This window comes from Lissotriton vulgaris, chromosome 2_1 (assembly GCF_964263255.1).
Source record: "Lissotriton vulgaris chromosome 2_1, aLisVul1.2, whole genome shotgun sequence".
Classification (NCBI taxonomy): domain Eukaryota; kingdom Metazoa; phylum Chordata; class Amphibia; order Caudata; family Salamandridae; genus Lissotriton; species Lissotriton vulgaris.
The window spans coordinates 406,383,474-406,396,004 of NC_141687.1; the positions used below are offsets into that span (position 1 = coordinate 406,383,474).

Consider the following 12,531-nt stretch of genomic DNA (forward strand, 5'->3'; position numbering starts at 1 on the left):
ACTTGACACACGTTGCAACTTCTGAGAAGTAACTTTACTCCAGTGTTCTGCCAAAGAGCCCATTCCAACCTTGTGGGGGTGGGGGTGCTATGTTAAAGCCACAATTTGAATATTTTTTGCTAAGAATCGTTCACTAAATCTCACTGAGGGCTTTTCAACATAGGCCCCTAAGCTAGGTGTCCTCTGTGGCCTTTCTTGGTCTAGTTGCTCTTGTTTTGCCATATACTTTTTAGGTTGTTTACCAAGTCTTCCTCATGCTCTGTACTGAGTTCTTTCTAATAGCCCTCTTTGTTCAGGGTGGTTTGCCTCCTGAAGGAGCCTCAGGCACAACAGTAGTTCCACTATACATCTCTTGAGTCTTTACTTGGATTTCTGATTTTCTATGAGCATCCCTGTCCTCACTGTGCTGGTCTGGTCTTATCCAGAGTCAGGCATTATAAATACTAGGAGGCCTTACAACAGGTTTGTACTAAGGGGAGGTTTAGGCTGCTGCACAATATAAACAGTCTGTACAGGGTTCTCCTGGGATATTTCTTTCTCACAATTGTTTTATTATTGTTTTTATTGAAAACAGCTTAACAGAGTACATACAGTGCTAAGGGGTGATTTACAGTGTGCATGTTTCTATATCCGTTACTGTAGAACATTCCCCTCTGTCATACAAACATGATATCACCGATGATAGCCCCCTTTAGATTTGCAAAAATCTCCATCTGGGGTAGAGAATTTATCCAGTAACATAGCTATGCAATCCTTATCCTATATAACATTTCCACTTGTGCTAGCATAGTCAATCCGTTAGTTCCTTGCCTATTTCGCTTGTCCTTTCCGCCTACCCGGTTTCTTTTCCTACCAAGTACTGCTGGAACAAACACCCACAACTCTTAGGGCAGTTCTGTGGTGATAGCAGCTCACTGTACAGTTACGATTGTGTGATGCAATATATCCTGTCCTTGGACCAATCAGTGATAGTAGGTGTCAGGCCCCCTGCCCACTTAATAGCAATTCTACTCTTAGCTAGCAATAAGCCTGTATCAATTAATCTTCGTACATCTTTAGGCAGTTTACCTGTATATCCCAACAAAGCCATCAACAGATTTAACGTGAGTGCAGGCCACAAATTTCCCTCAATGTTTGAGAGATTTGCTCCCAATACTAGCTATACATGGGCACGTCCAGGCCAAATGCAAAAAGCCAGCAGGGTCCACACCACACCTTTCACAAGCTGCTGAATCACGCAACCCATATCTAAATAGCCGCTCTGGTGTATTATAGACTCTTTGGAGGAACTTAAAATGGATTAATCAATATCTGCCATTCAGTGGTACTTTTTTAGTGATCTCACAGCAATATCCCCAGTCACTGTCTTCTAGTGCCACTCCTGGGTCTGCTTGCGATTCTAATCTAGTTTCTAATAGTGGTTTTACCTATAGTCTCGCGTTATATTAGAAATACTTGAGACCATTTTTCTGGGAGGTTTGCAGTGTAAAATATGGGAGAGAGCTCTGAGCTCAGGGGGTTCCAGCATACCATCACCCAACAACTCAGCTCATGTCTCACTCTGTGGAACTCAAAACGAACCAGCATGCATCACAGAGTTTACTGAGTCCAGGACACCTATTCTTCTTATCGGTGCCCGAAACAACATTACAGGCAGTAGCTTCGGTGCCACGGCCACCTTTTCTATGAATAAATGCAGAGGGCACATTTCCTTTTGTATCCAGTGGTAGGCATGGGAGCACTGGGCTGCCCTGGAGTAAAGCTCCAGATCTGGAGCACCCAGATCCCCTTAGAATATGGGAGTGATAAAATATTCCAACTGACCCTCTGCTGTTTTCCGGCCCAGGCCAGCCTTGTAAGAAGCGTATGCATCGCCTTAAAAATATGCATAGGCAGAACAATGGGGATGTTTAAAAATAGAATTAAAAATCTGGGCAGGACTACCATCTTCATAAGAGATATACGTCCCAGAATCGACAAAGGTAGCCAAATCCATCTTTCAACGTATACCGCTAGTCTGGAAATTAGCCTGCCATAATTCTCCCTGAGTACCAAGGCCGAATCTGTATGTACCCGGACTCCAAGATACTGTATCGCATCTTATGACCACTGCAGAGGGTAGCCCAGCTCAATCGATAACATTGTGGGGGTCAAGGGAAAAATTGTCGATTACGTCCAATTCATTTCAAACCCGATCTGTCATCATTTCACACCACCTCATCAAGAATTGAGGATAGATTAACCTCAGGGTCCCTTACACACAACAACGTGTCATCAGCATAATCCGACACAATGAGATTATACTCGGGGAATCTAATCCCCCTATGGCTATGGTATTCTCTAAGGACGCATGCGAGCAGCTCAGCAACCAAGTCCTATAGTAACGGGGATAAAGGACATCCCTGTTGAGTGCCTCTTGATATTTTGATAAGGGGCGTGACGATGTCACCAACTCTTATTTGGGCAGTCAGAGAGCTATATAAGTCTCCCACCAGTCGAAGGAAGATATCTCCTACAACCATATGTCTCAGAACAGAGTACATGAATGTCCATTCTACCGAGTCAAAAGCCGCTTTAACCTCCGGTCTGATATGTTGTATTGCACCAAATACCGTTCTAAGATTGTATGACAGGTTACGCTCTTGGATTGACCCCGCTTGTACCGAGCCTACCAACTTGGGGACCAAAGGGGCGAGGCGGTTACCCAGAATTTTCGCAAAGAATTTTGTGTCAACATTGAGTAGCGATGGTGGTCGGAATGATTAGCATTGTACATCGGTTTGCCAGGTTTTAAGATAGTTTGAGTGCTTATCTGAATGGAAACAGGCATCGTCCCTTCCTCTCCCATCTCTTCAAAAAGTGTACACAAGTGCAGGATTAGGAGTTCTTTAAATTCTTTATAAAACGCCACGGTTAGACCCCCTCGGCGCACCACGCCCCGATCTCAGAGTTCAATGCAACCAATATCTCATGCGCATCCAATGGACTCACAAGGTACTCCCTGTGCTCATTGGAGAGCCAGGGCATCCGTACTTGTTCAGGTAATCTGTAATAGCTGTCTCGTCCATGGGCACTTCTGTAGTAGGGGATCTCTGTGTATAGTCATAATCTAGTGAATAGTCCCGCCCATGTGCGTGGACCCCGGCAATCAAAAATAATCTCTTAAGGTGTCAAAATAATGCAGAAACTGCAAAGACACTTAAGAGAGAATTTAAAGACAAATAATGCAGCCTATATCCACAGGCTACACTGTCCAGTACTTCAACTAGAATTTCCACCAAAAAAACACCACACACAACACAGCCTGCAGTTTCTACCATAGAGAAACTTGCCTCCCCCAGTCAAAGACTCTGGAATGATAGAGAGGAAGGTAGGGACAGACAAGCCCCATAGGCTGCCATTATGTGGCTTAAATAGGATACTGTGCCTTTAAGAGAACTTTCCAGAACTTCTCCCAGTATCCCAGAATGCATAGCAGGTCCCTCTTACTTCAGTTCTTTTTTCCGGCTCCTGCTTACAGGACCCTGGCATTGAGCTCTCCCTTTTACAAGGGTTTATTGAATTCGTTTTTGCACTTTTGACTTTTAAAAGTGTTGCTGTTACTGCTTGGTGTTCTCTTCTCACTTTTGTGCTGTTTTTAGGCGTTTTGGGGCTCCGAAATGCCTGGCCTTTTTGTCAAGTGCCCAGCATGTGAGAGGAAGAAGGCCAAAAGCGACCCCCATGATGTCTGCATCGTGTGCCTTCCAGAAGATCATGGCCCTGAGGAGTGTGTTATCTGCCAGCAACTTTCTGCTAGGACCCTCAGGGACAGATTGAAGATCAGGCTGGCTGGCCTGGAGGATAGGCGCCAACGTGCTGCAGGTGGGTCTGGGCAGCCTGGGAGGGATCCCTCTGCCTCTGCTGAGGCCCCTGGGGGGCTCCCCAGGGGCAGGAAGTCCAGCCAACGATCCCATTCTCCGTCGGCGTCGATGGCATCGACGACGGCGTCGAGAGGGATGACGACGGCGTGCTCCCCTTCTCCCCGGGGCTCCGGGTCGAGACGGCGCGACGGCTCGACGGCGAAGGAGAAACCGACGTCGAGGCCGCCGTCGACGTCATCGTCTTCGTCGACGTCATACCGACGCCGAAGGCACAGTGACGTACATCGACGCTCGCCGTCGAGGCGGCGCCGACGCTCGCCGTCGAGGCGACACCGTCGGTCGTCATCGAGGCGACACCGTCGATCTCCATCGCGGCGACGCCGCCGATCGACGTCGAGGGGCTCCTCGACGTCGGGAACATCAAGGCGACGGCGGCGCTCGTCGTCGAGGGCGGACCGCCCGACGTCGAGAGGACGCCGAAGGTCGACGTCGAGGAGTCGGCGTTCGACGCCGAGGAGGAGGCGGTCGACGCCGAGGAGACGGCGCTCGACGCCGGAGTCCAGGAGACGTCATTCGACGCCGGAGAAGCGTCGTTCTGCGTCCAGCAGACAGCGGTCAGCGTCGGGGAGCAGGTCACCCGCTCCAAAACGGCGGAAAAGGGACTCTAGTCCCAGGAGTCACGCTGCTTCCAGCGGTGGTCGCAAGAGGAAGAGGTCGCCTGCGGATGGGGATGGATCTCCGCGCCCCTCGCCTGGAGGGACACCGGGCTCGGTGTACTCGGAAGTGTACACTCCGTCCCGGCCCAGGACTCCGACTCCTCCCCCCGTGCCTAAGGAGGACCCTCCGCCCAAACCACCACTGCCTTCAGGGGACACTCCTCCACCTCCGGTCCCTCCGCATGGGCCCGCACCGCAGCCGAAGGTTCCTCCTCCGAGGTCCACTTCCCTGCCGTCCCTGCCTGCTCCTCCCAAGGGGACTCCGAAACCGAAACCCCGGGAGGAACCGAAGACGCCTCGTGATGAGCCAAGGAAGACCCCTCCGCGCAAACCGAAGGAGCGCCCACGGGCTGGCAGGTCTCGCTCTCGCTCTGGGCGGAAGGACAGATCGAGGCACAGATCATCCACGAGATCGAGGCACCGCCATAGGAGGCGCGAGTCTCGCTCTCACACGAGGTCCTCTGGGACCAGGGATTATTCACCTACCCTATCGGGGTCTCCGGACACCAGAGTGTCCCCGATAGATGACCTGGTGGCCTTTCAGGACGTACTGTTGCGGGGCGCAGCGAAGCTCGGCATCTCCCTGACGGTGCCTACACCGAAGACATCGGTCATCTTCGAGACGCTGCATCAGAGGCATCTGTCTCGTCCTCTCCTGCCCCTGGTGCCGGGCCTGGAAGAACCTGCTATGGCTCTGTTTCTCACCCCGGCTGTGACGAGGGCGGCCCCTTCGAGATTACTTAAGAAGTACCGAGCTCCCGAATCGGATCCGGCCTTCTTGAGGGCCGAGCCTCCACCTGACTCCGTCATCGTCACGGCGGCCCGCAAGCAGCATGCCACCACCCCGACCTCCACGGTTCCCCCGGACAAGGAATCGAGATGGATGGACTCGGCAGGAAGGAAAGTTTGTGGTACTTCCGCGACCTCCATGAAAGCGGCGAGTGCCACAGCTTTGTTGGGTCGCTACGACCGCGCCCTCTGGGACTCCCTTGAGCGCTTTGCGGAGCATTTGCCCCGGGAGCAGCGTGAAGACTTCACGGAAGTCCTGAGTGAGGGGATGCTGGTGGCCAACCAGATAATCAGCGCGGCTGCGGACTCTTCCCTGTTGGCGGCTCACGGATTTTGCCACGGGATCAACCAGCGGCGTCACGCATGGCTCCGGCTTACGTCCCTGAAACCGGACGCTCAGCAGAGGGTGGCCAATCTGCCGTTTTCCGGTGAGACCCTCTTCGGGAAACATGCCGATGATGAAATGGCCCGCATGAAGGCGGAGGCCGAAACGCTGACGGCTGTGGGCCTGGAAAAGCCCAAAGAGACCAAGAAGCAGTACCGCCCCTTCCAACGGCGGTTCGGCGGACAGGGCCGAGGTCGAGGACAGGCCTCAGGACACTCCCAGCAGCAGCAGCAGTTCCGGAAGCCGTTCCAGAAGCGGCAGAGGGGCAGGGGAGGCCAGCAATCGGCTCCGGCGCCCAAGGGCCAGGCGGGGCCTAGGCCCTAGGAACTTACTTCCCCCGGATCCGTTACCCACTCCGGTAGGGGGAAGCATCCAACTTTTTCTGGCAGAGTGGAGAAAAATTACTCAGGACAGGTGGGTGCTGAATATTGTTTGCAATGGATACAGTCTTCGGTTCACCAGCCCTCCTCCAGCTATTCCCCCGGTCAGCTCGCAGTTTCAGCTGCGCGAGCTTCAAGCGGAAGCGGATATCCTGTTGAGGAAACGGGCGATAGAAGACGTACCTCGGTCTCAGAGAGGAAGAGGTCTGTACTCCCGGTTCTTCCTGGTTCGCAAGAAGGACAAGAACGAGTTCAGGCCCATTCTGGATTTGCGACAGGCAAACAAATGGATTCGCAGAGAAAAGTTCCGCATGCTGTCGTTGCATCAGATTTACCCTCAGTTGCAACAGGGGGACTGGCTTTGCGCTATAGACCTACAGGATGCTTACTTCCATGTGCCCATTGCACACAAACACAGGAAGTTCCTGCGGTTCCAAGTCGGCACCAATCACTATCAATACACAGTACTCCCATTCGGACTGAAGTCTGCGCCGAGAACGTTCTCGAAGTGCATGGCGGTGGTAGCAGCACACCTGAGGAAGAACAAGGTGTTCGTCTACCCGTACCTGGACGATTGGTTGATCAAGGCATCCTCCTTCTCGGAAGCGCGAGCACACTTCCAGAAGACGTGCGTTCTCTTGAACAAGTTGGGGCTGCACATCAACATGGCCAAGTCTGTCCCGACTCCGGTCCAATGCATACAGTACTTGGGAGCCTCCATCAATACGCTGTCAGCAAGCGTGTCTCCTTCGGAAGAGCGACGATTATCACTCCTTCGAAAGGCTCAGGCTCTTATGACGACTCCATCTACAACAGTGAGGACGGTGTCTTCTCTACTGGGATCGATGGCCTCTTGTATCTTCCTGACGCCACACGCACGGCTGCACATGAGACCGTTGCAGGAGTGCTTGGAGGACCAGTGGGATCAGAGGAAAGGATCTTGGGACGACAGGATTCGGCTGTCGCGGCATGCTCTTCAGTCTCTGAAGTGGTGGTGTTCGGCGGAGAATCTCCTAAAAGGGGTTCCCTTTCACAAGGACATACCCAAGCAGACTGTCGTGACGGATGCGTCTCTCCTGGGATGGGGAGCGCACTCCGGGACTCTACAGATTCAAGGCACGTGGTCACCGATGGAGGCCACGTATCACATCAATTTCCTGGAGCTCAGGGCTGTTCACTTGGCGCTGAAGGCCTTTCTTCCGTCCTTCCAGACCAACTCTCTGCTTGTACAGACGGACAATACCACCACGATGTATTACCTCAACAAGCAGGGGGGCTCGAGATCGCGCACCCTGTCTCAGGAGGCGCAGACGATCTGGCACTGGCTTCTAGCCAGAGGACTGTCGATAACGGCCACCCATCTGCCAGGTGTGCAGAATGTTCAGGCAGACGCACTGAGCAGGCTGCTACAGGAAAACCACGAATGGGTCATAAACGACGAAGTACTAGGAGAAGTCTTCGCAAGGTGGGGAACTCCAGACGTAGATTTGTTCGCCACCGCCGAAAACAGCAAGTGCAGAGTCTTCGCCTCCAGGTACTTCCAACAAGGGACGCTGGGGAATGCGTTGTGGATCAACTGGACGAACAGCTTTCTGTACGCCTTTCCTCCCATTCCCCTGATTCCGGCGGTGCTCATCAAGCTGGCCCGATCCAGGACTCGGATGATACTCATCGCCCCGGAGTGGCCCAGGCAGTGGTGGTTCACGGACCTACTTCACCGGTCTCTCCTTCCTCACATTCGGTTGCCGTGCAGGCCGGACCTTCTCACGAAGTTCGGGGGACGGATGTTACACCCCAACCTCTCGTCTTTGAGTTTGGCGGCATGGCTCCTGAGATAGTGCAATATGGCCATCTGAATCTGCCTGATGATTGCATGGACATACTGAAGGAGTCTAAGAGACCTTCCACTCGGACTTCATATGCTTACAAGTGGAAGAGGTTTTGTATATGGTGCCATTCTAAGAACCATGATCCTACTACCTGCAAGGAAGATGTCATCCTTCCTTATCTTTTACATTTGGCGCAGTCTGGCCTTAATGTCCATTCCATTAAGGTACATCTTGCTGCATTGACTGCCTACAGGAAATGCCCTTCACAGACTTCCTTTTTCCAGATCCCTGTGATCAAAGACTTTCTGGAAGGTTTGAAGAAAGTATTCCCTCCTGTCAGGCTTCCTTCGCCTTCGTGGGAATTGAATGTGGTGCTGTCCAGATTGATGAAGGAGCCTTTTGAGCCTATTCATAAGGCTTCGTTGCAGCACCTGTCCTGGAAGGCGGCGTTCCTCGTGGCCATTACATCGGCCCGCAGGGTGAGTGAAATTCAGGCGTTGTGTTGTAATGAACCTTATACTGTATTTCATGCTGCTAAGGTTGTTATGCGTACTCACCCTAAATTTCTTCCCAAGGTTATTTCTGATTTTCATATCAACCAGACTATAACTTTGCCTATGTTTTTTCAGAACCCTTCATCCCCAGCGGAGAGGTCTCTCCATTCCCTGGATGTGAGGAGGGTCTTGAAATTTTATCTGGATAAAACCAAAGATATTCGTAGGTCTGACCAGTTGTTTGTCAATTATGGATCGGTCAGGACGGGTCTTGCGACCTCTAAGCAGTCCATCTCTAGGTGGATTGTGTCCTGCATACAATTGTGTTATCAGAAAGCTAATAAGACCTTAGGGGGTAAGCCTAAGGCTCATTCCACCAGGGGCAAAGCTGCCACGACGGCTCTGCTCCGTAATGTGCCGTTTGCTGAAATATGCAAGGCAGCCACTTGGAAGTCGGTTCATACCTTTGCTAAGCATTACTGCCTGGACACTGACGCCAGGGCAGACGCTCAGGTTGGACAGGCTTCGCTGCGGAATTTGTTCGCACAGTAGTGGCGTTATGTATTATTCTCCATTGCCGCTTTGGTGTGGGGATGGGCTTGCCATTCTATTCACTAGATTATGACTATACACAGAGATCCCCTACTACAGAAGGAGTAGTTTCTGTCCTGTAACTCCAGTTCTGTAGTAGGGGTATCTCTGTTATAGTCATAAGCGCCCGCCCTCCTCCCCGGTGGAGATTGTTTCATCATACAAGAATGCGACAGGTCTGGCGTGCTTCGCCTTCAAAAAGAACTGAAGTAAGAGGGACCTGCTATGCATTCTGGGATACTGGGAGAAGTTCTGGAAAGTTCTCTTAAAGGCACAGTATCCTATTTAAGCCACATAATGGCAGCCTATGGGGCTTGTCTGTCCCTACCTTCCTCTCTATCATTCCAGAGTCTTTGACTGGGGGAGGCAAGTTTCTCTATGGTAGAAACTGCAGGCTGTGTTGTGTGTGGTGTTTTTTTGGTGGAAATTCTAGTTGAAGTACTGGACAGTGTAGCCTGTGGATATAGGCTGCATTATTTGTCTTTAAATTCTCTCTTAAGTGTCTTTGCAGTTTCTGCATTATTTTGACACCTTAAGAGATTATTTTTGATTGCCGGGGTCCACGCACATGGGCGGGACTATTCACTAGATTATGACTATAACAGAGATACCCCTACTACAGAACTGGAGTTACAGGACAGAAACTACTCCTTTCTTACTATTCAAGTCAGAATAATATTGGTTAAACCTATTTGCAATGTCTGTGGTGTCAGTCAACAACCCTCCGTCCTCTGCCCGTATTTGTCACATTTCCCGCCTCCCTCCTGCTGTGTAACAAAGCTGCCAGCACTGCAACCGGGTTGGTCATGTTCACCATATTTATTTATTTTATTTCATTTATAAAGTTTTATAGTTCTAGCCACTGCATACTTCCCCAAGTGCTTTGTTCCGCAATCTGCAGGCTCATGGTATTCAATCAGTGTCTCTTTCAGGCAGTCAGCGACAAGGGGGCAGCCGTTCTCTCTAGCTTCCCTTTCCAAATCTGCTAGCCGCCCTTCTAAACATGACAGGCGCTGACTGATGGAGCGCAGTACTCCTGAATGCTTAAACATGACTACACCCCTAATGTACACCTTGAACTTTTCCCAGATCATGGAGAACCTCTGGCCAGACCATATATTAGTATCAAAAAAACTTTCTATGGCTTCAGCAAGATCAGATTGGAAAGCACTATCCATTAATGAGTAAGGTGGGAAGCGCCATGTGAAAGATGCAGGTTTCCTCCTTAGAATGTCTATATCCAACAGTAGTGGGGAATGATCTGAAAAAGAGCGGCGAAGCACCCTGCAGTCCTGCACACGCTGAATCAGGCTTCTCGATGCCAACCAGTAGTCAATTCTGGTGTGCAAGTGATGTGGCGCCGAGTAATGGGTAAGCGCGCACTTGGGGAACGCTCCCTCCATACGTCTAGTATATCCAGCTACACAGCTATATTGCACACAACCTTGGCTGCTGCCGATGGACGTCTCGCCGGTCCTCCAGATTGGTCCAGCGAGGTATCCAACACAGTTAAAATCCCCACCCCAGATGATAGGCAACTCCCCTCCCATACCCCCCACAGCTATCATGCAGATAAAACTGTGGGCAGTCATAGTTATGGCTATAGACATTGACGATCAGCAAATTGATTCCCTTGCCTACACATGGCGATTACATATCTACCAGCTGTGTCGGCTTCAAGAGTTTGTAATTTGATACCTGCTTTGGGGTTAACCAATGTAAGAACTCCCCTGGCAGTTGATGTCAAACCAGCAGTATGAGTATGACCATGCAGACCTTTATACTTCAGCATATTATTACCTGCAGAGAGGTGGACTCTTGTAGCAACGCTATATTGATCTCGTTCCTCACTAAGTATGCAACCACTTTTCACAGCTTTCTATAATCATTCAAGCCCCTAATGTGCCAAGTGAGAAATCGAATTTTGGCACCTCTACCCTCCATCAGAGATCTGTACATAGTCGTATCCGGGGTAATCGCATATGGAAAATTACTCCGACATCTCTACGGAATTATCATTAAATGTAGAGCATTGCTTGCACGCTTCCTGTACCTCACACTGTTGCACCAAACAAGAAAAATCCCCACCCACTCCCCCTATGCCGTGCCACTCCCAACTGGGCATGATCTACTCCAACCCTCCCTCCCAAGACCCCATAACGATCCATATCAATATGAAAATTACATGAGACAATTATTTCCGGTTTCAGATTAGGTAGTGGGTAACGCTCTGGAGAGGATGTTACCAGCGTAGCTTTGAAAGGCAATTGTGAAACTTTGAAATTGAAACTTAGCCATTTTAGTCTATTATACATTTCCCACCCAATTTCAAGTGAAGAGTCTCCCTTGGGCAAACCACACAGTGGCACACGGAGCGTTATGATCGTAGTCCAGTTCTGTACTACTGTACTGCAGCAGCTAGCATACACAGAGGGTCGTCGCGTGCCTCAATGTACCATCAATGGTACAGCCAATAGCCGCTGCCAGTCACTCAAATGCCAGTCCAGACCACTGGGCAGCCCTAGGATACATCTTTGACATCCTGATCAGAGATTTAACAGTAACAAACCTTTTGCTGCCATTTACAAACTATTCATCTCACTCAACCAGGACGCCTACTCTTCCAAGTCACCTCCTTCAGCCTCCGGCTGTTTCACGCTTCTGATTTTTTTGGAGTTCTTGATGGCCTTTTGTAGTGACCTAGGGTAAACAAAGATTTTCAACATTCCTTTCATCGTGACCCTAAGTCTGACCGGATAGAACATCGTGTTATCAAGACCAAGGTCTCTCAGTTTCCGCTTCAATGGAATAAACTGCCTCCTGGCTTCCTGCACTTTAATGGTGAAATCTGGAATTAGAGAGAGGGAGGATCCTTCGTACTGAAAATCTTTCAACTCTCTCGCACGTATCAGCGTAGCGTCTCTATCTCTATAGTTCAGTAACTTCGCAATTACTTTACTTTACTTTGTGGATTTATTGAGCGCATACGAATCATCCCCAAGGGGATCTCTCGGCGCTGAACAAAGAGGGAGATAAGTGAGGATGTATATCTAAAAGAGCCATGTCTTTTAACAGTCTCATAAAGTTGGTTAGTTCACCGCAGGACCTGATGTTCTTTGGGAGCATATTCCAATGGCCAGCTGCCAAATAGGAAAAGGCTCTACCACCATTGCGTGCCCTCCATATTATCTGGGGGCACAAAGTTGGAATTGCTGGATCTCAATTGTCGTGCCGGTTGATACCACCCGAGTTTATTCCTAAGGTAGGCCGGGCCTTTCCCCTGTAGTGATCTAAAGACTACACAGAGCATCTTAAAGATAGCTGTTCGAGGCATGTGGGCTGCTGAATTCCTATCTGTGCATAGATCGCCGCCTAGTGTTGGGTCCGGATGATTGCACATTGTTGTCCTGGAAGAGTCTTCGAAGTATCACGAGATAGGTGGCTCCTCCCCTGGACTACAGTGCGCATGGGCATCGCCTCCATCCCC

The 12,531-nt window shown here is 50.4% G+C and overlaps 1 protein-coding gene across 6 annotated transcripts in view; it reads left to right on the top strand.

Moving 5' to 3' along the window:
* Positions 1 to 12,531, top strand: part of ABI2 (abl interactor 2) — an 868,092-nt gene that overhangs the window by 243,473 nt on the left and 612,088 nt on the right. The gene's annotated exons all lie outside the window — the stretch shown is intronic.